Consider the following 27,088-nt stretch of genomic DNA (forward strand, 5'->3'; position numbering starts at 1 on the left):
GAAGAGTCCTTCCTTCTCATTAGGTGGCCAAAGTATTTGAGTTTCATCTTCAGTATCAGGCCTTCTAAAGAGCAGTCAGGGTTGATCGCCTTGTGGTCCAAGGGACTCACAGGAGTCTCCTCCAGCACCACAGTTCAAAGGCCTCAATTCTTTGGCCCTCAGCCTTCCTTATGGTCCAGTTTTCACAGCCATACATTGCAACTGGGAAAACCACAGCCTTGACTATACGCACTTTTGTTGGCAGGGTGATGTCTCTCCTTTTTTAAAAAAAGCAAATCAGCAAACCAGAAAGGGAAACACTTCTAGATTTCTCAACCTCTGAAAGGACTGACCTGATCAGAAGGGAGGATACAAATATATACTTTTGCAGGATACAGAAGACACTGTTATTAAACTAATTACTAATGAAAAAAGAACATTCATCTCAGACCTCCATGCTGCTTCTACATCATGTGCTAATGAAGAGTTCTGTGCAACTTGCAAGCTTGCCATTTTTGCCAGCAGAAATTTCTAATTAAGAACAGAATCCCCTCCATGTTGAGTTAGACCAAGACCATCTAGCCCAACACTGGCAGTGACAGGCAAAGTGAAAAGGAGGGCATGAGGAACAAATGGTACCCAGGTAGACTGCTTCTGAACACAGATGTTCTCTAGCTATCCCTCATAACTAATAGCCACTGTTAGACCCATGAATTTGTCTAGCCCCCTTAAAGCCAACAAAACTCACAGCCATAACTTGTGAAAAAGATTCCCTATGCTTCATAAACCATATAAAGCTTGCATGGAGTCTCAGTTGCCACTGTGTCCACCCCCCCCCCACACACACACACACCCGGAAGCTACACACAAAGCTTTGGGTGCTTGGGGAACATCTCTTTCTTGTAGCTGCAAACGGCCAAGCCGACTCTGCTGTTATCCAGCAGGCTTAGCACAAAGTCGGTAATGGAGCTGTCAGCCTCTTGTGGTGCGGTAGTGAAGGAGAACAGGCCTGCAGCCCCATTAAAGGCCATGGTAATTATGGTAACGAGGTGAGCATAAGTGTCCTGCTTTTCTCCATCAGACCCTGTGCTGTCAGCACAATGGCCTGCATTCCTTTCTACCAACTGGATCATTGCTGTACCTGCCCTCCCTTTTTCTCCCATTAATTCTTGAAAGGTCACCCTCCATCTCTTGGGCCTGGGTCAGAATAGAAGGCTGGTTGTTTGCTCAACCTCCGAGGAGTGAGGCCGGACTTCAGCTCATAGCAGCTCTCCAACTTGGTATGAGGGATCTCACAGCACAGGGATGGATGAGGCTGTGTATGGTGGAGGTGGTCATAGGCCTTTTGTTTTAAGAGACACCCAGATAACAAGGGTAGCATAGACCAGAAGCATGGAATGCCGTGCATTTTGGCTGAACTTTTTCTTACTGTGCCATTGGTGAGGGACAGCCTGTAATGGAGGTTTAGCTGTACTAGTGCTGCTGCTCTTTGAGTTTAACCCCCCCCCCCCCCAGAAAATGAGTTAAAATTCCCACACAAACATTCCCATTTGAAAGCTCATGACTCACCTTGCTGAAGCTGTGTGTGCAAAATCTGAATTTCCCTGATTTTGAGCCAAAGGATTACTTACTGGGGTTGCAGTTTGTCTGTAAACTCAAGTGTCACGACCCAGAAAACTGGCTTTTGCAGCTAAAACTCAGGAATCTCTGGGAGTTGCAATCATTTGCAGGTATTCAAAACTGAATTGTGCTTGCAAATGAGGGGCGTTTTTTCCATCCCTGCAATGTTTTGTTTAAGCACTGTGAAAAGCCGCATGCACATTAGGAGTAGCAAGACTCTGTTCCTGGTACCCCTCCCGCTATCCCTGTGTGTGGGTGTTTGGCCAGCTTTTACACTTAGCTGGGTGTGTTTTTCCTGGCATCAGATTGGCAGCACCAGAAGCCAGAGCTGGAGACAATCCTGAACAGGGAGAAGATAGAATAATAACAGAGGCGGGAACAGATGGAGTGTTTGAGCGCTGGCCGCTTTGGCAAAGGAGAGATGTACCACAGTGCTTTGCCCTGAGATAGCCCCACTCCATAATTTGTGTGCATGGATCAGGGGGGGGGGGGGGGGGTTGTATGCACAGGGTGTCTGGTGTTTGCATGCAAAGTGTGCACTTTGGGCATGTGTGTACAAAGCTTTGATGAGTGTATCTACATGCAAAGCCTGTTTCTGTTTGTCCTTTTATGTCCGCATTTGATGTGTATGCATGGGGTGTGTGTGTTGGGGGGGGGGAATCAAAGCCATTATCATGTTCCCTGGTGCCCCCTAGTGGAGAAAAAAGCTACCGGATTCGGCATGCTCTCATCAAGGCTTTTTGTTGTATGGCATCTGATGGCTTGGATTGTTGTTGCCCAACATGGATGAGGTGACCTATGTGTTCTGCCTCGCCTGTACCTAGTACATTTCTAAGGCCACAAAAGCGACTTTCTTTCTGCAGCCACCTGTTGACTCTGCATAGGAGCTGGGGATGTCGAGCAGCTGCATGCTCCCATCCCTACCTTCTCTGATGCAGCGGCCTTTGATGGTGCTTTTTCAAAGGCCAGGCTTAGCTGCGCTCAGCAGGACCATGCCCCGAGGGCAGCTGCCTCCCCCTGTGAGTGGTCTGTGCTGGAAGATAGCACAGATGGAGGGACTCTGGCTTCAAGCTTCCCAGACTCCTCTTAATACCACCCTCCTCCCCAAGTGCTCTAAGAAAATGGTGCAAGGACTGGAGAGAGAGGAGAGCCAGGACTATGAGCATGGAATGAAGATGGGCCCCGCAGCAAGCGATGATGCTGGTGAGGGCCAGAATGTAGCAAGAGCAAAGAAGAGAGTGCTGTGGAAAGAGGAGGGGAGGGGGATGGAAAGGTGAGCCAAGTATACTTCGTAGGGGCAACCTCTGGCTCCCTGGCATGCGCGAGCTGGGCTGGAACTGGACTCTGCAGCCTTTGTTTGTCTATATATGTCATGTGGGGGGGGGGATTAGTCTCTTAGAATTACCGAGGATCTGAACAGGGACTATTCCACATGCAAGCAGGAGCTGGCCACCAGAGCGGCATGCTGCCTTCTAGTTCTGGCTGGGGACAGAGCACTGTGCCTGCATGTAATGCAGCAGGGACAGTAACCTGGTCTCCACAGCACATTGTATTGTAACACTTGTTTAGGAGGGTGGGCAACTTGTGGCCCTCCAGAGGCTTTTGCCCATGATGGCCATCACCCCAGTCAATGGAAAGCAATGTTGGAAGTTGTAATACAAAACATCTGGAAGGTCACAGGTCACCTACCCCACATTTAATATATTTTATCCTGTTTTTTACTTATACAGGTTGGCAAAGCAGCTGACCAAAAAAAACCACTAAAATTCTTTAAGAACAGTAAAAGCAACAACAACACACCACCACCAAATACCCAACACAGACAGCTAGAAGCCAGCTGCAAAATCATAAACCAGTGGATCCTGCTTGTCTAATAAAACTGTTGCCACCTGACCTCTTAAAATTATAGAGACGTGACAAAACAAGTTTTTCTGGGGAGACAGCTCCATAACCTTGGTGCTGCCACAAAGAAGGCCCTGCTCTACATCACAGAGATGCAAAGATTTTTGAAACGTTGGACTTCAATTTAAAATAGCAGGGGGAACAGCAGCATCAAAAGGAAGGCTAGGTGTGAATTCTCCCCCCTACTGGTCTGCATAAGCATTGTCTTCTGAGTAGACTACATTGCCTCTTGGATCATCAACACCTACTAGCTCCCCCTCATCTGGGGTGGTGCTCCTCACATATGAAATCATAGTAGGCGCCATGGCAACTTGCAGTGAGCTCATGTGCAGGGGCTGTGACTTCAGCAGGAACAGATGGAGCTGTGAGCAGCAAAACATCCTGTTTTTATGCAAATGGTGTTACTCATTTTTTTAAAAGGAGAGAGAACTGTGCCAGGAAAGATTGTTTTTCTCTGTGTGCACGGAATGTGTACATCTGCACATGTGCAAATGGAAGGCCCCCTGCACACATCCTGGAGGAAAGTATAAGCTGCTTCTTTACAAGGCAATCCCTGAGCAACAGTGTTCCCATCAAGGTGCCAATTAGAAGGATTAAGTTTCTGTACATGTGCACCTGAGCTCTAACTCCTCCCTCTCTGACACAAACACCCCACTTCACCCTAACCCTGAAACTTTGGGCCTTTAACTCAGCACAGGCTTCATTTACAATCCAACCTGACTGTGTTGGTGCTCAGATAATTTTGGAGTGTTTAATAACCTCCTGGTTATTAAAATCAGACACACAAGCTGCTGCTACTGACCTGCTGTCGGAGATGCTCTCCAGGTCTCTCCGCAACTACATCTCTTTTAAGCTGCATTCACCTAATTGATACCTCCCTAGCTAGAAGCCATTTCCTTAAGAGTAAAGGCCAAGTGAGTCTGAGCTGGAGGTGCATTTGGTTCTGGATTGAAGGATTCCCTTGAGGATGAGAGACCTGTCCTGGTGCAACTCAGATCACCACAATCTAGTGCTCCTGTTTCTAGAGCTAAAATGGCATTTCATTTAACTGTGAACAAGACTCTTTGCAGAAGCAGACCTAGAGATTTTCAAGTGATGGTTTTTAATAGACCAGTTCAAAGTGAGACTTGGGGGTTTATTTGTTTCAACTTTGATTGGATTATGCAAGCACGGAGCAAATCACAACCAAAGGAGCTCTTTCTTATCAGGAAAAAAGGGGCCAGAGAAAAATTATACGGATGTTTTCCTCATTTGTTTTTTGGGTAGGTTAAACTCCTGCCTGTTGAAGAGGTATAGAGAACTTGAAAGCTTGAGAAATCCTAATGAGGTGGTTGCCCAGCTGCAAATTTTGGAATTTTTCTCCACTCAAGAACCAACACGGCTAACTTTGTTTTTTATTATACAGATAGGCTTTCTGAGAGCAGTTGGTATTTAAGAGCAGAGTAAGTGGATATTCCCATTGCCAGCACTGACACACACAGAGCTTTTCAGAAATGTCAGATTTTGGCACTGAATTTTAATATTTGTGGCTTGATTCTGAGCTACAGATAATCCTCATGGTTTCAACACTTGGGGATGTGAAGGAACATTTCCTCCACCCCTATAAGACTTATTTATTTTTAATCTCTGCCCTCCACGACCATTGAGCTCAAGAGAGAACAATGGCCCTCATTATTTGCCTGTCTGGGACTAGACACTGCAGAGTTTCTGCTGTCCCTTTTTAGCAAATTGCTAGAAATTTTTCTCAACTAGCAGACATTTTGCTGCCTGAGGCAGAACAGCAAATGGTGCCCTATTCCCAGTCAAGATGCACAGCACCCAAGGCCTATCAGGTTATTTTGGCACCTGTGGAAGAAATCCCTACAACATCTCTCTCTGGCAATAAGAATATCATCATTATCAACAACAAACAGTTTGCTGCCCTTTCATGATACCCCCAACCAGCTGCCTCCTTCTCCAAAATAGCAGAGCCAGCTTTTGAGAAAGAAACAGTCAACAGTCTGGCAGACTGTAGGGCCAGCTCTAGTGGCCAGTGACCTTATTAGTAAGGGTTTCCACTGAACTGCTGAGGCAAGAGCTGTTAGGGATAGCTTCCCAACGCATCTTCAGTGCACTGGCTCTGGTGTTCGTTACAGTCCTTCAGTCGCACCACTCGTTTTCCTTCCCTCTCTCCAAAAACTGTAAGGGGTTGAAAGTGCATCCCAAGCCCCACAGAGACTGGACTCAAAGAGATATGACTCTACCTGTCATCCCACAAATTCCCTAGCAACAACCATCTGGGCAGAGGTGTTGCTAAGCACCTAAAAGATTCAGGACCCAGACCCATAGGACACTAAGCTACCTAAAATTTACATATTGTCATTTATATCTATATATGCAAATTTAGAAATCATTACTAGAATGTATTTATATTTCACGGAAGGCAAAGCCAGTCAATTAATTTCCTGTCCCACTCAAGCCAAATAAAACAACTCGTTAATTGATTTGCACCCCCCAGATCATCCTAAATCAGTAGTTCTTCTCCAATTACAATTAATTTGCAATGACTGAGAACAGGTGTAAAACATGCTCCAAAAAGAGTGGCTGGTAAATCTTTTCATGAGCTCTTTTAAACACGCTGCCCTGTGCAATTATGCTCACAAGAAAAAAAGCTGTCCTTGGCACCAATGGAGGAGGGCGTTTTTAAAGCTTGATACAAGGTGAATGGGGGGTTGTTTGCAGCATGTGGGGAGGAGAGAGTTAATCCCTCCCTCCCTCCCTGGCCACAGCACCCCATGAAAACTGCTCCTTGCATGTGAACTGAGCTGGAAAAAAATCCAGAGGCACCAATGCACGCAGGATGCTGGGGAAAACATCCACGGTTCTGGTAAATAGATTCTGGGCCAGAGTCCAGGGGCCCAGCATCTGGGGTCTCCCTCCTCAGTGCTTTAGAACTTTAAGCAGCTGCATCTAGACAACCGCCTCATGTCCCCCACCCCCCAAGGAAGAGACAAAGGGAATAATGAAAGGAACAAAGGCACTGGGGAGGAGCTAGGAAGTTCTAAAAGCAGGACAGAGAAACTGGGTCTTTTCATCTAGATGAGTTGCTGGATAGCCTCCTTTATCATAAGAGACAGGCTTCATCTCCTCCCCTCCAGTAACTACATCTTTAATCACGTTGCTCTGCAGCTTTTGTCCCCCCCCCCCACTCTTCCCAAAATCAGCTGATTTCCCTATTTATACTTAACTCATTGGTATTTGTGCCCCCTTTCCTTTCCCTTTGCTGTGGGTGGAGGGCAAACATGGGGTTTTATCCTCCCAAGGACCCTGTGAGGTTAGGCTGATGACTAGGTGTCCTGGAGGGCGACTGGACCCAGCCAAGACTAGACCCTAGGCACGGGTTCATAGGTGAGCATTAATGTCTGAATGTGACGGCCTTTTTTGCCACATCCAGGACACTGGCTGTTCTGTAACTGGGTATGCAATGTGTGGAACAGTAAACAACTGGGGATCTGAGGTAAACCTGAAAATTTTTGACTTAGGGGGACACCTTTTCTAATTAATCTTAAGCCCTTTGAAGGACTTTGGTTTGGGGCAAACACTGCATGGTTTCTCAAGCTGTGAAAGGAAGGCTACAGACCACTGTGTGTGGACACTCATACCACATATACATGGAAGGTGGAAAAACGGTGATTCACAATGATCAAGTCAGAAAGTGAATGTTCAGAACTAGATGCTATTGAGGATAAGAACAGTTCCACGATGTAGAGGAACAAAAACACTTTGCCAAGGACTCACAGTATGATTGTCTTCCTCCTCCGTGAATCACACTGGTTGGTGCCATTGAGACCAATGGGAGCTTCCCTCCCTCCATGGCATCTGGGAGCCTTGCCAATCTGTACCATAACTGGAGTGGTGGGAGCAGAAAGCTAAAGCCCCTTCTTCTCATGTCACAGCCCCAGCCCAGACTGAGGGCCCTCTAGCTGCCATTTTGTAAAGAAAAAACGGATGTTAGGGATGTTAATCAATCCTATGATTAGCATCTGATCTAGTATGGTCCTTCCTTATGGTTGTGCCCCAGAGTTTATGTACTAGCCCCTGCCTGTGATAAGAACAGCAGGCATCCTCTGTTGAGAAACTAAGCCTTCAAAGGAGCTTGCCTGTAGCTCACAGCAGCTGGACACCCCCAGAAGAGAGGAAGTGTGGGAGATGCTTGTTCATGCTGTTTTTGGGGAGCAGAGGAGTTGATCTGGACCTGCCGTGTCCGACAGGCCCATAACTGGGGCTAGCACTGAATCCTCAGGGACGGGAGGAAAAACAGAGGGCCTCCTGCATGTGAGCGGATGGGGCCAAGGAAGGCAGCAGCTGGCCTAGCCTTTTCTCACCCACTTCAGCTCTTAAAGGCATCAGAGCATCTTGTTAATTGTTCATTCCCCGGAGCTACAAATGAAATTAGCTCTGTAGAGCATGCAGGCACATGGCAAGGAGGATATCACTTCTCCTCAGCCTGAGGCCTGCTTTCCCTCCGCAGCTCCTTGTCTGCTGTGACCCCTTCTCCTCTCCCTTTCTACTGTTTTTCTTTTTACTGGCTTCCTGGCCTCTGCTTGATTAAACTAATGTACAAAGCTTTCACTTCTTTTTAATTTTTTGGACAAACTGAGCCCTGCCTGGCCCAAATTAAACAAATGAATTCCAGAAGCCGCACTGAAAATACTCGTTTGACAGGTGAGAGACAAGCTTTGGGTGGTTGCTTGTGAATCACTAAAGGGGGAGGGGGTCCTGATTTGCATACAATTTGTATGTGCTAATTTATAGGGACTGATCACATTTAGAAATAATTATTACAATTTAAACAATTATGCAACACATTTCACCTTAGTGTGGAAAATTGTGAGCTGTGTGCCTACCTGTGCACAGGTGTGCACTGCAGATGGGCAACAGTTCTGATGGTTTGTTATCAATAAACCAAACTTGGATAGGACAGCCCTTCAAATAGAGGACTGGTCTCATTAATAAGGACATGCCACCACCCTAGCAGCTATTACCCATCTGCCTGGAGAAGAGAATGCTAGAACATTTTGTTTTCATTTTCATTTAACACATTTCCATTCTGCCCAACAGCCAATGGTCTCTGAGGAGTTTACAAAGATTGAAACCTAAAAAACACAGTATAAAATAAATTATAAGGCAGTGTGTTATAGTGGTAAGAGTGTTAGACTGTGACTCAGGAAATCTGGGCTGTAGTTCCTACTTAGCCATGAAGCCAACTGGGTGACTTTGGGCCATCACTCACTCTCAGCCTCACCCATCTCACGGGGTTGTTGTAAGGAGGAAGACAGAGGGGAGGTGGGCAGCCTTGAGTCCCTCACAAGAGGAAAAAAAGGTGAGATAGAAACGCAATGCCATCAGAATAGTAATACTTTTAAAAAATGCAGTTCTTAGTCATGTAATTTGGTTATGAACATTGAGTAGTTTGTCAGTGAGGCTCAGAGGGTGCCTACCAGAGCAGCGTTTGTCAAGCCCTGTTCCAGGAAATCCTGAGGTTCATGCAAGCTCAGCGACTATTCCACAACAAAGCTGGCAATGGGGCTTAAGCTTCTCCTGAAAAACTATTCTCTCAATGTTGTTGACCTTGCCCTGTACTGGCAATGCAGGAGTGGGTGATCTAGGGTTTCTTCTGAATACACACAGGGCAGCCGTACTAGGGTGGCCGTGTGCCCTGCTTTAGAGAGGACTGCCTTCTATTTGAAGGGCTTCTGGGCAACCGGCCTCTGTTTTGAAGGTATCCTTTATTTGAAGGGCTCTCTTGGTTTAAAAATGAAGAACCCTAAGAAAGGAGAGCTGGGCCTTGAAATCGCGCATCATCTCTGTGTACCTGGGCAGCAGACTGAACAGGTGTGAACACCTGGTCACTGTCTGCCCCACTATGAAATTGCATTTCTGCTCAATTTATTGCTGTTATTTTATATGTGCATTTATGCAAGTAAATATGTATAATCAAATTTTATGCAAATAAGTGCCCTCTGTTTTGGTGCTCCATTTTCTCTTTCCTTTCCTAGCTATCCCAGGAGTAAAGCCCAAGAGGTCTCGCCAGTCCTCCATATGAACTGAAATTTATGTTAATTGTCCCATTAAAACAGCAAGTGTTCCTTAGATCAGACTGTTGTTCCATCTAGGTCAGTGTTGTCTATTCTGACTGGCAGCAGCTGTCTAGGGTTTCATACAGGTCCCTCTGCCCCACCCCTGGCTTTAGCTTGAGACAGAACCTGGGACTTTCTGCATAAAAGGTGTGTGTTCTTTGATGTAGCTACAGCTGTTCTCTGCAATCAGATATTCCATGGAAGACATACAGGGGGACCTCAGCAGAGAAGCTGATGTGAAAAGATTTTCCTCAAGGTCAGGAGTCTGAAAACTATGGCACTGAACCATTAATTGGCTCAGGAAGATGATCTAAGAAGCACAAAAAGAACTGCAGATTGTGGGAGTGGAGAATGCTGTCCAACAGTGCAATGAAGCCGTCCAAAGTGGGGAGCAGAACGACATATTCACTAGCACAGTCCAAGCCCTGGCTGCTCAGGAAGGGGACGGAATAGGTGTTTCTTTGTCACTACACCAGCTCCAGGCTGTTGCAGTTGGCGGGCCTGGACCAGGTCCTTCCTCACCACCTACCGAACACCCCATTCTGCGCATGCTTCCAGCTTCTACCACTGGGAGGACCACCAGCGACCATTTGGTTCTTGCTTAGGTGCAATAAAGCCCCCTCCCCCTCACCAGTGGATAGACTCATGCCTTTCCAACCACCACCTGCTATCGATAGAGAGCAGTTTGGATTGTGTTCTAGTTTAGTACATTTTAATCTCCAAGGGCCTAACAACCCTGCAAGGTAGGCTGAGCTGGGAGATGGCAACGGCCCCAAAGTTGCCAGTGCATTTGATGGCTGAGTAGGGATTTGAACCTGGTTTTCTCTAGTCCTAGTCCAACACTTAAGCATTACCATAAGCAAGGGGAAGCTTTGTTTGCATTGCTGGATGTTAGCGTTCTCACACCAGCAATCACAGTCCTCTTAGGCCATCCCAGACTTGGCTTTGCTCCCCCTAACTCTAGCAGCAATTATATGGCAAGTCCTTCTGAACCCATCACGATGGGGGTCCAACTGCTGCTGCTTGAGCATTAAGACTGGGCACATACATGGAAAGGAGTCATTGCACCCTGAGCGTCGGCTGGTCTGCTGCACAGCACTTCGAATAGAATTTATAGTGCAACATCAATACGTTTATTAAGGAAGGCATGAGGTAATCTGGGGGTGGGTTGGGAAGAAGTTTTCAAGAAGCAGAATGGCTTTGCAGAAATAACATTCCAAACACTTTCTAATTTAAGATTTTGATTCCCAATTAATATTAATTTCTCAGCACCAGAAGCAGCTCTTCATATGAAAGACAGCAATGGATCAGATGGCGTTAAGGATAACATACTGGCCTTCTGAGGATGTTTCATGTGGTATCTTTGTTCTTTAGTAAAAATGGTAAGACCATGCCCAAAGCTGCCTCTTCCACTCTGTGTTCACCCACATCGGCTGGAAGGCTCTGGGTCCCCTAGTGGTTGTGCCTCAGAACTGCTCCAAGAGGGGACAGGTGGTGCAGCGCTTGCTGGGGCCCGCAGTCGTCACTGCTGTTGCTGCGTCTATAATCTCGTTACGGATTATGATTCTGGTTATCTCACTCTTCCCCAGAAGAGCTCAAGGTGGTGCAGACACACCTCTGCCCGCTGCCACTTTATCCTCACAACAACCCTGTGGAGTAGGTTAAGCTGAGCAGCCATGACTGGCCCACTCAGCTACCTGGCCACATGCAGATTTGAGCCCAAGTGTCCCCAGTCCTAGTCTGTTGCTCTAACCACTAGGACACCCTGTATTCTGCCAGTTTTGATCAAATGGCAACCACTAGCCCATGAGCCCACCTGTGGCTGAGCCTACTTTAACAGTGCATTCCTATACTTGGTTACTGAGTAGTAAGTCCCCTTGAATTTAACAGGAGTGGTTTAGGACTGCAGCCTAAGACAGAGATCACAGTCTTCCCTCTCTGCCTGTTTTCTTCTTGTTCCTGTTGTTGTCATCACGTTGTTGTGATAGGTATTCTGTACTATATAAAGGATGTTCCCTCTTGGCACAAATGAAAGGAAGACAGGCGGCAGGGAATTGCCACACCATCTCTAGAAGCATTCTGCAGGTCATCTCACCTCCTGTTTGTTCCTGGTTCTGGCAGCTAAGGCCTAAAACACTGCCAGTGGCAGAGCTATCCCGGAATATTTTGTTGCCTGAGGCAGGACAGCAAATGGCCGATCTTTCCCTCTCCCTCTCCCTCCCATTCCCTCTCTCTGTCCCTCTCACACACACAGCAATTGCCCCTATAAGTAGAAATATTACCACAATACCTAAAATAGCTAACCGGTTCCCACCCTTCCATGACACCCTAAATCAGCTGCTGGAGGCAGCCACCTCGCTGTGCCTGGCAAACGGGGAGAAGGCAGGGCTGCTTTACAGCAAGCACCTAATTGGGACACTTGCATTCAGTGGCAACAGCCTGCATGGGCAGCTGTGCTGGTGGCCTAAGCTGAGCCCTTCATGCCATCGTCAGGGAGGGGCCAGTACTGCTGGGAAAGATAAGCCCAGATGTGGCATGGGCATCTCCTCTGGGACTATTTATCAGCTACATGCAAACAGAAGAGGCTAATCAGTTTCCAAGTTCACGTTGCCAAGTGGATAGAATAAATATCCTAGCGAGGAGACTAGTAAGCAAGAGCTAGTGTGGTTTTGTACCTCTCTTGCCAACCACCCAAAGTGTTCCAGAGCAGCGGGAGCTGTGTGAGGGCTCTCTGGCCTGCCACAGTATTTGCCCAAGTTGATTCCTGTCAGGAATACGAACAAGACCACAGGGATTTGGCTAGAGTAGCACGTTTGAGGCGGATAGGAGCTAAATTTGGGACTGGGAAGATTAAGGGTTTATTCCAGGCAAAGTCCCCTCCCCACAGGAATGGTTGGCTAGGGGAATCCCCCTGAAGAAAAGCAGAAACCTTTTTTGTTCAGTGGGTTGAAAAAGGTGCCATCTCTGTGCCTTGGATTACTGATGATAAAGGAACCAATAATAACATAAATAGGAAGAAAATCTGCAAGCCTATTCAGTGCCAGCAATGGTCCTTGTGAAGGATGTTCTGCATCAATCCCATCCTCCCAGCATTCCTTGTTTAACTTGTGACATTCATTCTTTGTAGGCATTCCCGTGATGTGGAATCTTTGGCAAAGAAGGGGGCGGCAGAAAGTTGCTCAGGAGATGTAAGCCTGGAAGGGTAAGCCAGAGGGCAAACAGGACTTGGGAAAGGGAAGTCGGGCAGATGGGGAAACACTGTCCCTTGTTGTTCCAAACACAGGATCTCTGTTTCATTCTACTCAAGGGGGAGCCCTGACCAAGGTTCTTTTCAGTGCTTGAGCTTTGCATACTCATATTCACATTTTCCCAGAAATAGTAAGAGCTGGAAATTTGCTCTCCCTTCCCCAGCTGAAGATTCCATACAAGTCAAATGCAGGGCCACATTCGAGTGTGGGGACTGAAAAGTGGTGCTAACCTTTGAAGTTCAGGTGCTCATCCTGATGGTCCTTAACAGCCATGCCTGCAAGGAGAATTTAAAAATGCAGGCAGGTGTTTGAGTGTGAGTGTGAGTGAGGGAGGGAGACAGATTCTTTATACTGCTGATAGGTCTTAATGTTACCTGTTCAAGAAGAAGTCAGATCAAAACACTTTTCATTACAACAGGATAGTTCACCATGTTCCCACTCCCCAGCAAGGGAGCTAAACTGAGAAGGAATTGGAAGCCTGAGAGGGTCTCAGAGACCATCGAAAGGTCCGGGCATATACTGATCCCGAGGAACGTGTTGCCATCCACCACGGCTGAATTCAGCCATGCAGGATCCCCTCAGAGGCCCTGTCAGCCACTAACCCTGCATCCCCAGGATGTGCTAGTGCTGGCCACGCTTGCTCACCGGCCTAGACCTGCTTTCTGCGCAGTTGTCAGGGTCCCATTTCAAGGGCGTTGGCCTCGTCCTCCTCTCACAGGAGTAGGTGTGGTGTGTGATCCCATATTCCCTGTGGGGAGAACAGCATTGACACTGCAGAATGGGAGTGGGGTCCGTCACTCTTGGGGCATTGACTGTTACCTTCACTGGGTGAGCAGCAGCCGAAGAACCAGAACACAAGTGCAAGCGGCATCTGTGGGACATCCACATTTCCGTGGTGCTGTTCAGGACCTGAAATGCCTCTCCTCAGTCAAAGCCATTCGAGGGATAATGAACACCTGCTGGCATTTGGCCAAATCCCCCCTCACCCTCCTGCTAGCTCAGGTCAATGTGTGCTGGAAAGGGGAGGGGTTTCTATGGAAACCCTGCACCAGGCAGTTATGTCAAGGCTGAGACACTGTCCCATATGGGGGGGGGGGAGGAATGGCTGCCAGGAGGGGTATCCCCCTCCAAGAGCCTCACCCCCTTTTCTCTGACATTTAAACTGTGCCTGTATTTGCTCTCTCCAGGATGCCATGCTGAGACCTGAGGTGCTGGAGCTCTGGCAATACTGCCAAGAAAAGCAGGGTCAGGCTAGGGAAAGACAGTGGGGAGGATCCTTTGAGAGAATCTGAGGCTGCTGGGTGCAGGGTATAGGAAATCAGGAGGACCTAAAATAAACATGGTAGGTGGCTACAGTGATCTGTGGGAGGGTGGCAGGAGCAGATTTATTCAGAGTTTTAGAACAGGCCATTCCTTTTAAAAATCCCGACACATTTTGGGGCCATAGGGGCACAGTGGGTGTTGAGGAGCTGCATGTTTAGGGGTTTTAGTTTGAGTTCTTTTTCAATGTCATGGACTGTCTGTTTCTGAGCTTTGGCTGTGCCTCCTGCTGCAGCCTCTTCTGGGGCTCCCCATCCTGCCTGAGGGGCAACTGAAGGAAGAGAAATCAGGGAGGGCGGGAGCCCCAGCTGTTGGCTGTCTCTGATTCTCAGCAGCACTGAGAAGACAATGCTGCTGCTTGACAAATTATGCTGTAGAGGAGCTAAGCGTGGCCACGGCCAGGAGCTTCCCTCTCTACAAAGTAGGGACAAAAGTTGGGTGTCAGGAAGCGCATAAGCAGCAGCAGCAGCAGCGTTTGCATCTTTTCAGTGTCAGAGATTTCAGCTCCTCTTTTTTTGTTCTAACGGAGATCTTCTGTCCCAATGTCCACAGAGGGAGAAAGAGAGAAGGAGAGGCAGCGAGCCCTGCCGCCAAACTCTAGAGCCCATAGAGGGATAGCTGGGCAGCTGGGAAGTAAGGGGGGAAAGGACCATATTTCCTCCCTGCTCCCACCCTGCATCTATGAGATTGGGAAGTTCTACTAACCCCCAAACATGATTCTGCACAAAGATGCAGCACTGTGTGTAAGGGCTGCATACATTTGTGCAGGGAGTTATCAGGCTGTGCTCCTCTTTCCGTGGTCTGTGTGCAGTGGTCTGCCGTTCTTTGTGTTGCCTGATCTCCGGTTCCTTTTTCTTTCCATCTTCTCTGTCTCTTGCATTCTTCGTATTTTCTTCCTGTGTGACAAATGAACATGTGCATGCGTATGCATGCATGTCGCCTAGCGTGTGATTTTCCCCTGCGGACCAGTGTGTCTGGTCTTTTGCATGTGTGCCCGAGCCTGTATTGTTCGCGGCTGGTTTTCGTCCGGTCTTTTGTGTCTCTCCAGGCGAGCGGTGTGCGTCTCTCTCCACGCATTGGCAGAGGCACAGGTTTCTTCGAGCCAGCTCTGACCAGCCTTCTTGCCTGACCCTGGCACTGCCACCCCCTTTTCTCTTCTGCAGTGTATGGAGGGTGCCCTGTGGGCTCATTCACACCCGGAGTCCTTCCTCTCCGCCCTGCTGCGGCAGAGGCGGCACGGGGGTCCCAGGCAGCTCCTCAGGGGACGTTTGTCCAGAACATAAATGCTGGTGATTGGCAGCCCCTGCTTCAGACAAGCGCAGGACTGGAGTAGGAATGAGACTACGGCCAGGCTGGGCTCTGGCCCCTTGGGAATCCTGGCTCCTCGTGCAAAGTGGACCACTAGGTGGGGGCCAGGGAGAACCTAGCACTTCTTCAGAGGCTGGTTGAGTCTCCCAGTCGGGGTTCCCCCCTCCTTTCCTGCTGCCTCCTCCCACTGCAAACACACACACTTCCCTTCTGCAAACTGAATGATTCCAGATCTGCTCTCAGGGGTTTAGTGGAGGTGTGATGTCTCTTAAAACATCAGAGAGCTTAAGTGGGAGAGGAGGGGAGGGAGAATTCGGAGTCGTGAGCTAAAAGACTTTTGCCATGTTCCGGGGTGGCTCTGGAGAGGGGAGAGAAGGGGGAGAGGGGCGGCTGCAGTCGCCTGGAAGACGACCTGTGGGCTTTCTCTAGGAAGGCAGGGTAGGAACTAGGGCTTCTTGCCTCGCCTTCCCCATGCAGCCTGTTGCTTGCCAGGGTTAAAGTCAGGGGAAGGCGGCGAGGGGAGAAGCTCTCGCCCCTTGGACTGCTTGACGTGCAGGGAGGCGGGAGAGCGAAACTGTTGCGGTGAGTGGAGGGCTTCGTACAGACCCGCAGACTTAGTCGGGGGCTCGTGCCCAGCCTCCCGCCGCCTCTCACCCCCCCCCCCGAAAGCTCCGACGCCGCTTGCCCCAGCCCAGCACCCCGCCCCGCGCCCCCCGGGCGGGCGCTTCCTACCCGGCGCGAGGAGCGAGCGAGCAAGCCGAGGCAGCGAGGTAGGTGCGCGCGGCTCCGCCTGGCGGCTGCGGCTCCCTCCCAGCGGAGGGCTTGTTTGCGTCTCAGGAGCTTGTCAGTCTGGAACCAGCTGTTGCTCCGTCCCTTCCCGTGGCGGAATCCAGTCCGGGTTTTGCAGCCCCTCGCTGGCTCTTTCTTCTTTCTCTTCTGCATTGCCGCGGACAAGGTGCTCGCAGCCAGCCCAGCGCTGCCTCCCTGGCAGCGGGAAGAACGCAGACAGCGGGAGAGACACGCACACGCACACGCACAGTCGCGCCGCGGCGACCGCCCGCCCGCCCGCCCGGCCGCGGGATCTATGCGGCTGCCCGGCGCGGATCCCCAGTGCTGGCTGCCGGAGCGAGCCCCTGCGCCTGCCCCAGCCGCCCGCGCCCCCCGGACAGCTCCCCCTCGAAGCCCCGGCGGCCGGTCCGTCCGGCCATGAGCAGCAGATGGAGCGTGCGGCCAGCTCGCGGCGGGATGGGCTGCTGAGCGCCCCCGAGGTACCCTGAGTTGTTGCGGCGGCGGCGGCGGCGGCGGCGGCGGCGCGGCGCGGCGCGGACTCCAGCTGGGACAGCCACCCCCTCCCGCTGCTTCCCCCCACTCCGGGTCCCGGCCCGTCCTCCCCACGAGGGTCGTGTCTCCTGCCGCCGCTGAGGGATGGCTTTATGGCAGCAGCTCGGAGCCGGTGCCCGCCTGGGCACGGGGCTGTGGCATGTCCTGCTGGCCGGCACGATCCTCACCAGCCACATTCATCCCAGCGGTGAGTCAGAGCGCGGCTTTTTCACGCGCGGCGGCGGCGGCGGCGGCGGCGGCGGCGGTCTCCTTGGGCAGCGTCCGCCGCCTCTTGCGCGCTACTCTGCTCTGGTGCTTTCCTTGGCGGGGAGACGGGAGGAGGAGGCGGGGGTTCGACGGGGAGACGGGGTCCGAGGGGGCCGGGGGCGCACGGGCACCAAGGTCTGGTAGAGGGCGCAGGCTTGGTAGGGGTCGCGGAGGCTGTCGCGGGGCGCTCTTCCCCTGCCCGGTGGGCACCCCAGAGGTGTTGTGTGGAAAACAGGAGCTGCGCAAGAGGGCAACCGCCTCGACGGGGAGCATCGCTGGGCGTCCGGAAGTGTAGCCACAAACTTTCCAGCCTGCCTGCACCCCCTGCTCTGCCTGAAGGACCCACTGGGAGAACTGACATGAGGAACTCTGGGTCCACCTCCCGCTGCCATGGCGCTGCGAGGGAGCCGGTTGTTGCTGCTACGGCTGCAGCCAAATTCCCTTCCGGGCTCTGTCCGGAGCCCCCTCCCCATATTTCTGCCCATTGCACCTGTCCTTTGACTGAGTCCAAAGCAGGGGCTGCAGAACCGGAGGGGCTGCATCTGTGCCTCTCTCTCGTCACTCCCCATCTCTCCCATCCAAGGGCTTCTGCTATTTGTCTTGGCTTTGGCAGAACACACAGTCTCTGGGTCTGGTCTCTCAGGTTTGGCAGGCAGCTCTTTTTGCAAGGTGACTGAAGGATTTTGTAGGAAGGATACAAAAGAGGGATGGACAGCCCATTCTGGCCTCAGCAGGACAACTGGAGCCTCTGCACGTGAACAATGTTGGAACGAGACGTTCACCACTTCCAGGCCAGGGGCAGCTGCGTTCACTGGCTGGCAGAGAATGCTTCTAGTGGAGGGAGACCATTCAGGGGCAGATGCTTAACTCGATCAGCCTTGGTCCATGATGGCAGTCCTCCAGGTGAAGGCTTGATAGGGGCTGGGGCTGGCGGTGTGGCTGTCAGATTGACGGTGTACCAAAGAGAGGAACACCGGTATGAGAAGAATTGTTGCTACTCTGTGTGTGTTCTCAGGATGACAGGGTGTCCTTAGAGAGTTGGCTAATAAGTGTTTCACATTCCTCACCAAGAAAGGCACCCATCTGTTCACCATGGCCTGGCTGAGCTCAGATTCGCAGCAGCTTCCAGTCCTTGAACAAACAGACAATGTAGTCACCCAATCCCTGTGAGGCAGGGCTGGGCCTCTTATTCCCAGAGTAGAGGTGATGAACTGAGGCCCAAAGCCTTAGAGACTTTGCCAAGGTCAAACAGCAGGTCAGTAGCAGAGCATGGAATTGGAGCAGAGTGGCCTTTCCCAACTCCACCATTCCCCCTTTTCCAGTTGGGCTCAGAGAACCGAGCACAATACACAGGTGTCTCTGAACTTGCTCTCCGAGCCTTGCCAGTTGATGGATTTCCAAGCGACAATCCCATTCATTCTGTCATAATGCACCAAAGACACACACAACATACATGAACTCATGTGCACATGTTTGACATGATTTCTTAGGGGTCTTTTAAGGGTCTTACAATGCTACCCATCAAGAGATTCCAGCATATACAGGGAACTCATGCACATGCACAGTAACTGCACACAGAGACATTCATGCATGCAGAAGGTGATGCACATGCACCGTGACTGTATTCTGAACACATGTTCACATGCACAAAACTGCACACATTTCTACGGCAAATGCCCCTGGCAGTAATAATTCCTCTGTACGCAACAGGCCTCCAGTCCATCATGCTCACACACTTGCATGCCACAAAATCATTCAGTTTGCACATAGGCAGAACAACTGGGTAGGAGGCATATGTACCCTCTACAGAGCAGCCATCATGAACTGCAGGAACAAGTCCCCCATTGTACAGCTGCACAGTGATTCTTTTTAAAATCTGCACATGCCACAGGCTGCTTTGAAGGCTGTGGACCTGGTCCTGGCAGCAGCAAAGGAGAGCATGAGTGGATACTGTTTGTTGCTTCATCCCTTTCTCACTGATCTCAGTGCCAGCCTGCAGGGAGCTGGCCAACTCTGAAGCAGAGCAGGGGGCAGGTCGGCCAACCTGAAGGCACAATCGCAAGCGGGGGCCCATGTCGGGGAAATGTCCCCTGTTGCAGATGCAAAGCATCCCACCTGCCTGGAGACGGTGACTTTGTGGAAGACGGAATGCCTGCCTCTGTGGATGAGGGTAGTGTGACCCATTTGTACAAGGAGGTGGGCAATTCCAGAATACCGGTGGCTTGTTCTGTGTAGGACAATTGCGTCACTTCTCCCCCCTCCCTCTTATTGTGCCATGCTGAGAGCCACAGTGCCAGCCAGAGCCAGGAATCATTGAAACAAGCTTTGCAACATCCTTCAACTAATTTCCCTTTATTCCGACTCTCTGTGACCCTGACTTTCCCAGCCTTCTCTCTTGAGTGCCCACAACTGCCCTTCTGTCTCGGATTGGCTTTGTCCCATTGCTCTGCCTTTTCATCCACCACTTGCCCCTCCCTACATCTTCTCTCATGGTTTTGCTGCCTCCCTGAGACTAATAGCCCTCAGTTCAAAGCTGTGGCCCGTTGTCAGCACTGGTTGTGCCAGATTCCCTTTCCAGTTCCAACAGTGAGGAAGGGACAAGGGCTGGGCATCCCTCTCACTAAGCACCTGTGCTAACATATCATACCCTTCATATGTTAATCCAGGGTAACTGCCATTGTGCTTATTCCCTGAGCACAGTCAGGAAAATGGATTAAAACCCCCTTTCCATCCATCTAAGAGAATGCAAAGGGGCCCATCCACTGGCCTGGTTGCTTGATGGGACAGATAAAGGATGTGGAGGGGCAAATTACATATATTGACACTGATCTGATCTTGAGTGTCCTGGCCCTGGGGGAAGGGTGTGTGTGCCCAAAGGAGGGTCTGACTGGCAGCCTCAGCTGGAGGAGACTGTCATAACACAACAGCCAAAGACGAAGGATGCTCTGAGCAGTGCCTGTGGTGGGATGCAAGGGGTGAGCCACCAGTGTGCGTGTGTGCAGGGGGGAGTCGGGATTCTGTAATCCAGTTGGTGCACCACTGAGATGCCTCTTGATGAAGCTCTGTCAGCTATCTGCCTGCCAGTAATGAGAAGGATCAAGGCATTGTCTGTTTACTTGGCACCCATCTGGAGACCCCCAGACTATTTCTCTCTTCCTTTCCCTAAATTAGGCACAAGGTAAGCAAGGAGGATCACAAGCTGGCACTTCCCTCGATTGGCAGGGTGAAAGGAATATGGCTGCCAGATCCACATGCCAAGATCAAAACAAGACAAGACAAAACAACTCTTTGAAGTCGGTTGTGTTTTGTGTTCCATAGAGTTCTGTATTATTCAACAATAAAAGGGGCTACTAATCTGTTCAATGGTCTAGACTGGCTCTGGAGGAAGTCACAACCCTTAAAACACTGACACTTAAAAAGCCAAAACCAAATGATGCCTGGCTCTGTTAGGGGAAACGCTGTGGAGCCCCTTCTGCATCTTCGCATCCTTCCCTCAGCCAAGGAGCCCTGCCAATTTCTCACTGGCCCAAAAGCAGGGCTGACGTGTGCAGCTCTTGTTCAGCGACCAAAGGATGCTGTGGTCAGAAGGATCCTGCTGTGTGACCTCTTTCTGGTCATACAGCAGGGTGTGGGAGTGGAGCATTTGTTGAGTTGAGGACGGACACACATAACAAGAAGCTGAGGTGGTTCATAAGCCACTCACAACCTTAAGACAGTCCATGGATTTTGGGTGGCTTCTCAACCATTTTAACAACCCAGTCTTGCTGGGTTTCTGCATCCTTAGAAGTTATAGCATGTCTGTGGTATGCTTTGAATATTCAAAATGGTGACCACCACCCTGATTTAAAAAAAAAAAAAAAACCTCAGCAGGAGTAAAAGCTGGACAGTGCTGAGTAAAGGGAAATGAGTTGGAAGGGATTTGGAAGTGATAGTTCCAGCCTAAAATAATGCTTGTCCTTTTTGCAGCTATATCACATTATATACATCTCTGAACTCTCCTAGTCTAGTGCAAGGTGGGCAGATAGGGAATGCCATTTGGAGATGTAGCACAAGAGCCCCCTTTCTCTGCATCATGGAAACTCAGGCAATCTCCAAAAATGCTGGTTGCAGCCAAGAGCTGCTTCTGTCCAGCTTTTCAGGCTTTTGACTATGTTAACATCTCAGATAGAATGGGACAGATATTACCATGTGAGAACTGTCAACTCAGCCTTGCTGTGATCTCATGCCTTTTCTGACATGGAAGCCCAAGCTTATGATAGGTCATGAGTGGGCTTACTCCCATTGCTTGTATGCGCATCTGTGTGGTTTTTGTTGGCATCTCAGATCTTCCTTCTGCCAAGCAGAAAACTTTGGTGGGCTTCTAGCAGGCATTTTTTTCTGTCCCCTCTAAAAACAAAACAGAATAAGCCCAGCTACTCAAACCGGAAATTCAGTGCTGTTTTAAAAGTGCACAAAGAAAAGGCAGAATCTTTTAAGAGTTCTCTGTGGATCTCTGTAGAAAAATACAGGGAGAGTTTAGGGACCCTTCACAAAATGACACATTTTTATTCAAGATCAACCACAATAATCAGCACAGAGTAGTTTGGAATCACCACAGCACTCTTTAACACATCTTCCCAAGCCTGCTGAGCATGTGTTAGCCATCCTTTTCTTTGCATAATTGCAGTGGTCAGAGCATAGTAAGCAGATAAGTTTCTTTCCCACAACTGCCTCTTCCAGGGAGTGTTTTTTTCAATTTGGTGCTATTCTATGACTTTGATTCTGGACTAATTAACCCAGATTGTTCCTTTCAGTCATCAACAGGTATTACAACCACAATTCCGTTCTTGAAACACTGGAAGATTATGTGTATGTGAGGAAATAGTGAGAGTCCATTTTACCACTTTTCAGGGATCCTGATTATAGAGTGGTTAAAAGTGTTTAAACAGTGTGGAGTGTTAGCATTCTATTATCTTGTAAACAACCCCTTAAATAAGCAAGCTAGTCCCGACTGGGATAGGAAGGTGACATTGACTTCATGTATTTCCTTAAGAGATCATTGTTAAAAACCACATTCAGAGCTGTGCATATACTGACCTCCCACTAAAAAAGTGTTGGTCAAAAATGTGTTGATAAATCAGAGGAGGTAGGGAGAAGCTGTAAGAATGACTGGAGGGCTAGGAGCCCTGCCTTACCAAAGCAGTTTCGATCTGTTTAGTCTCTCCAAGAGAAGGGTAAAGGGTGACTTGATCACAATCTCTAAGTAGCTACATGGTACGGAAAGAGATTTCTGACAGCAGCCAGCTCTTTAATGCAGCAGACAAAGGCAGGACGAGAGCCCCCGGCTGAAAGCTGAAGGCAGACAAATTCAGACAAGAAATTAGGTGCAGATAAGCTGTACCCTCTTAGCACCGGGGGGGGGGCACAGAAAGAAAGTAACCACTGGAACAATCTAGCTAGAGAATAGCCAGGCTCACCAATGCTTTATGCAATAAAACCTCCTTCACAATAGCTCCTTGTGGCAGATTGAGGTGTGTGTGAGATCTTTCATTATCCCCCATGTTTCAAACCGTGCGAGCACTCAATGCTCCTCGATGAGTTTGGGACAGCATCAACTGGGTAACTAGTGCTGAGCCAATTTTGGTTCTTACTGGCTGGTGCCATCCTTCCCCTCGAAGGAGACAAAGGGCCAATTTCTTTTCTTCTTGTACCAGACAGATCTTAAGTGTGAAGCAGGGCTAAAAACGAATGGACCGTTCTAGGAGCTGTATGCCAAGGTTCCTCTAAAGGAAAAATGTTTGGGTATGAATGCTTGGTCCTCGTACGCGTGGAAATTTACAGCAGATGCTTGGGATGGTAGTTTTCTCATGCACGGCTCCACCAGCTCGAGTTCCTCCCAACTGCAATGCCAAGCGACCACCAGAAGAGGACACTGTCTAGGCCTCTTGATCTTCTGCATGGTCCTCTCAGCTGCTCCGGCCCCCACCGTCTTTTTCTAAACAGAAAGAAAGGGCAAACTGGGGAGAGATCTAGAGCCTGGCTCTCCTTCGTGTGAGCCCATGCTGCTCTGTGTGTGAGCAAGAGACAGCGGGTGGGGGTGGGGGGGATGCCAAGGCGAGGGCCAGCACTGGCACGACTGGGCAATTGCCAAGGGCCTGCACCCCAGCAGGGGCCCGCTGATAAGAATTCCCCTGAAGCTGGACGTTTCAACCTGCTTTCTGTGGCCAGAGCACAGTGCTGGTGAGAAGAGTGAGCTGCAGATGCCCTGTGCATCATGCAAGCAAGTGGCAGCACTGGTTTGGAGGATGAGAAGCAAGGGCAACTGGTGGCAATCATAGCGAGGGCCCTCCGAAAGCTAGATCTGGCACTAACTGCAACCATGTGGGGAGAGCCATTCACATGGCTCATCCCCTTATTAGAGGGTAGGAAAGACTCTATTGGACTGTGTCTGAAGGGGGCCTGGAAAAGCTCTGGTCAGGCTGGAGAACAGCATCGGGCTGGAGAAGCTCTGGTAACCCCTTAATGAAGTACTAACGAAGACATGAGATTCTCTGATGCGTGGTTAATGCTGCAGCATCTGTACAGTACTAAAAGAGGGCCTGGAGCTCTTCTTTGCCCACCCTCATAAACCATCATAACCAGCCAGGTTGCTTCTCTACTGAACCAGTGTGGTGTAGAGGTTAAGAGCATGGGACTGGGACACAGATGACCTGGGTTCGAGTCCCCGCTCGGTCATGGAGCCAACTGGGTGACTTTGGGCCAGTCACAGACTCTCAGCCCAACCTACCTCACAGGGTTGTTGTTGTGGGGATAAGATGGAGGAGGAGAATGATGTAAGCTGCCTTGAGCCCTTTGTAGGAAAAAGCAGGATATAAATTGAAAAATAAATAAACCAACCAGAGGCGGCTCTTCTTCTTCTTCTTCTTCTTCTTCTTCTTCTTCTTCTTCTTCTTCTTCTGTCTGATGCTTTTGGGCCTCCTCCTCTTCTCGATCCCCACAATGACACTGCAGTCACTCTTTATACCTCACCAGCAGCTTTTGCTGCTGTTGGACTAATTTTCCCAGTCTCCCTACTCCTAGCTCACAAGACATTGTGTTTACCCAACATTAAAATATATGGTGCATTTGCATGTCATGCTATGTCACCCTGTGAATAAACTACAATTTTTGGTTGTTCACGGAGCAACTCATGGAGTGCCCAACGGATGATTAGGTTTAGCATGGGCTGTTCTCCCTTCCCTCCCCCTCCATCCTCCAGCTAACTCTGCCATGTAGGCCAGTTTCTCTTGCCTTAACCTGCATCTTATTTTCCCCACCCCCTCCAACTTCTTCCCCTTTTCAGTCACCACTGTAGTTTTTTCTTTTCCTTTCCTTTTTCTAGAGCCTCAAAAAGTGCAGTTTGGGTAATTTTTACTAATTATTTTTTCAGCCACCTGAAAACTGTGCTCTATATTCCTAATTTTTAAATTTTATTTTACTGTTGGTATTTTGCACATGAGCGGGTGCACATTAACAGCAGTCTGATGTGGGTACCCTTGTCTGGTCAATTGTTTTGTCTGTTTCAGCCACCCAAGTGGAATAAGTAGCAGACTGACAAGGGAAAGCTGCATATAAGCTAATTTGTACACAATTGCCAAGTTATCAATGAAAATGCACCGGTTAATGGGAAACAAGTGGTAAGAGAACCAATGTGGTGAGGTAGTTAGAATGCTGGACTGCAAGATCTGGGTTCTAGTCACCGTGGTCAGCCACTCACTTTCAGCCCAACCAACCCCACAAGGTTATTGTGAGGATAAAATGAAACTATGCAAGTTGCCTTGGGTGCATCACAAGAGGGAAAAAGGTGTGATATAAATGCAATGTAAAGAAGAAGCACCAAAAGAGGGGGGCATTCCCCTTAGCAATGTAAACCTATTTTTAAAAGTATTTATTCAACAGTTCTCAGTACTTTTCACATTTTCTTTATTTCCCTGAATCTTCATCTACTCCAGAAAGGGGAGATACCAACCATGCTCACACTTTGCCTGGCTCCTTTTTGAAGCATTTGCTGTTGCGGTTTTTGCAGTTCTTGACAGTTCTAAAAAAAGGCACAGAAATATATACAAATGTAAGGCACAGGAAATAAATGGAGGGGAATTTTGCTCCAATTTAAGGGCTAGGAAGTAAAGAGAGGGGGAATTTGTGTGGAACAATTAATGCAGATGCACAAATTTCTCTTTCATTTATTTCCCAGCCATTAAAATTCCATACATTTCTGCAGTTGTTGTAAAAATGTCAGGGAACTGCAGTAACTGCTCCAAAACGAAGATCCAAAATGTTTGTAGAGGGGAGTCCATTTCTCCCCTTTCTGGAGTAGATGGAGAGTTGGGGAAGTGTTGACACCAAGAAGAGTCAATTTAACACCTAAAACTGAGAGGATCCCATTGCCAAGGAGGACATTTTGGCACATTTGGTATTTTGGCTCCCCCCATCCATTTTTAATATTTCTGACCTGTCCTACCTGGTCTCTCCTTTCTTCTACTGTCCTCTTCCTCTGGACACAAATTAGGTGATAGGCAACCACTTCTTGTCCTTTGATAGCCATCCCTGCACACTTGTGCACTTGGAAAATACTGACAGAGGAAGTCAGAATAATGATGAACTGCTGTAAACTGCCCAGAGAGCTTCAACTATTGGGTGGTATAGGCTGAAATTACTTAAATAAATAGCCCCAATAGCACATTATTGAGCCACTGATTATTTAAAAAATCAGTTGGGGAACTAGTGACAGTTCTTCCAAAGTGCCATTTCAGCATCAGGGGAAGGGCAGTCACTGGCAAGTTCTTGAAAAATGACCACTGGCCACTCTTGCTGAGGGGTTGTGTAGCCAGTTGTGAACACCCATGGTGAAATTAGTCTCCCAGGTTTGGAGGACAATGACAAACCTTTGTGGATAAGAGCAGCCCTGAGTTAAGCCATGCGTTCTCTGTGTAGCTTCTTCTCCAACAGAAAGCCACCCCATGGAAAATGCACTGAATTCAGATGGCACGACAACCCACCATTCCTGGCTGTCCAAAGTGGGTTGTCATTTCAGGAGAGCCCAGTTTATGAGTCCTGTGTGCCTCTCTAGACATGTGTTCACATAACTAAGATAACAGACAACCCTTCATTGAATTGTTTAGCTCTTGGGAGAATATATAAGTAGAAGAGAAATGCACAGCAAACATATTTAAATCAAGGGATCCTAATTTGCTTCTCTCTCATTCCTCAAATTAAATGGGTTGCCACTGATCTGCAGAGGCTAATGGTTTGTAGGGTTCCCTGCAAAGGTTACCTGACTTACCCAAGAACAAATGATCCAAGCTTATTCTGACTCAGAACAATGGTTCAGCATTGTCTACTCCAGCCTTCCCCAACATGCTGCCCTCCTGCTTTGCCACTCTCCTCCTTCCTAGCCAGCAACTAGAATTGAACTCCCTCCAAATATCAAATGCCTCACTTAATTTTCATGGCTTATAGTCAGTGCTAGATCTGCCCTCTATTCTTTTGAAACTAGTGACAATAAAGTATTGTGTGGATGTAATCTGATGAATCCTGAGTCTAATGCATATCAATTTCATTTGGATGATCCAAAGGTCCAGTAAATTGAAGGGACAGGGCAAGCATCTCTCTCTTCCCATGTGTCTTAAATTTATTAACCTTTCCTTTGTTCTTTCCTTGTCACCTTTCTTCTCAATTAAAAAGCCTCTCCACTTTAGCATCTCTTTGTAGGGAAAATGCAGCATTTTTTCCCTGTTTTTTTTTTTAGTGGTTATGAGGCATGCTTGGAGCTGTGAGCCTTTTCGATCTAAACATGTAAAGGATTACACTGTAATCTGACTTTTTGTTGTATCTTCTCCACTTTCCCCAAAGCCTTTAGCCCTTACCATTGTCCAATATTCAAACCAAATAGACTGCAAGAAACTAATGGCTTCTTTTTCATTATAAGCAAATAGCAAGGACATCAGACAAAATCCAACACCATGCATGTAGAGGTCTGCTCACATG

Source organism: Varanus komodoensis, unplaced genomic scaffold (genome assembly GCF_004798865.1).
Source record: "Varanus komodoensis strain SLA01 unplaced genomic scaffold, ASM479886v1 scaffold6_1, whole genome shotgun sequence".
Taxonomy (NCBI): domain Eukaryota; kingdom Metazoa; phylum Chordata; class Lepidosauria; order Squamata; family Varanidae; genus Varanus; species Varanus komodoensis.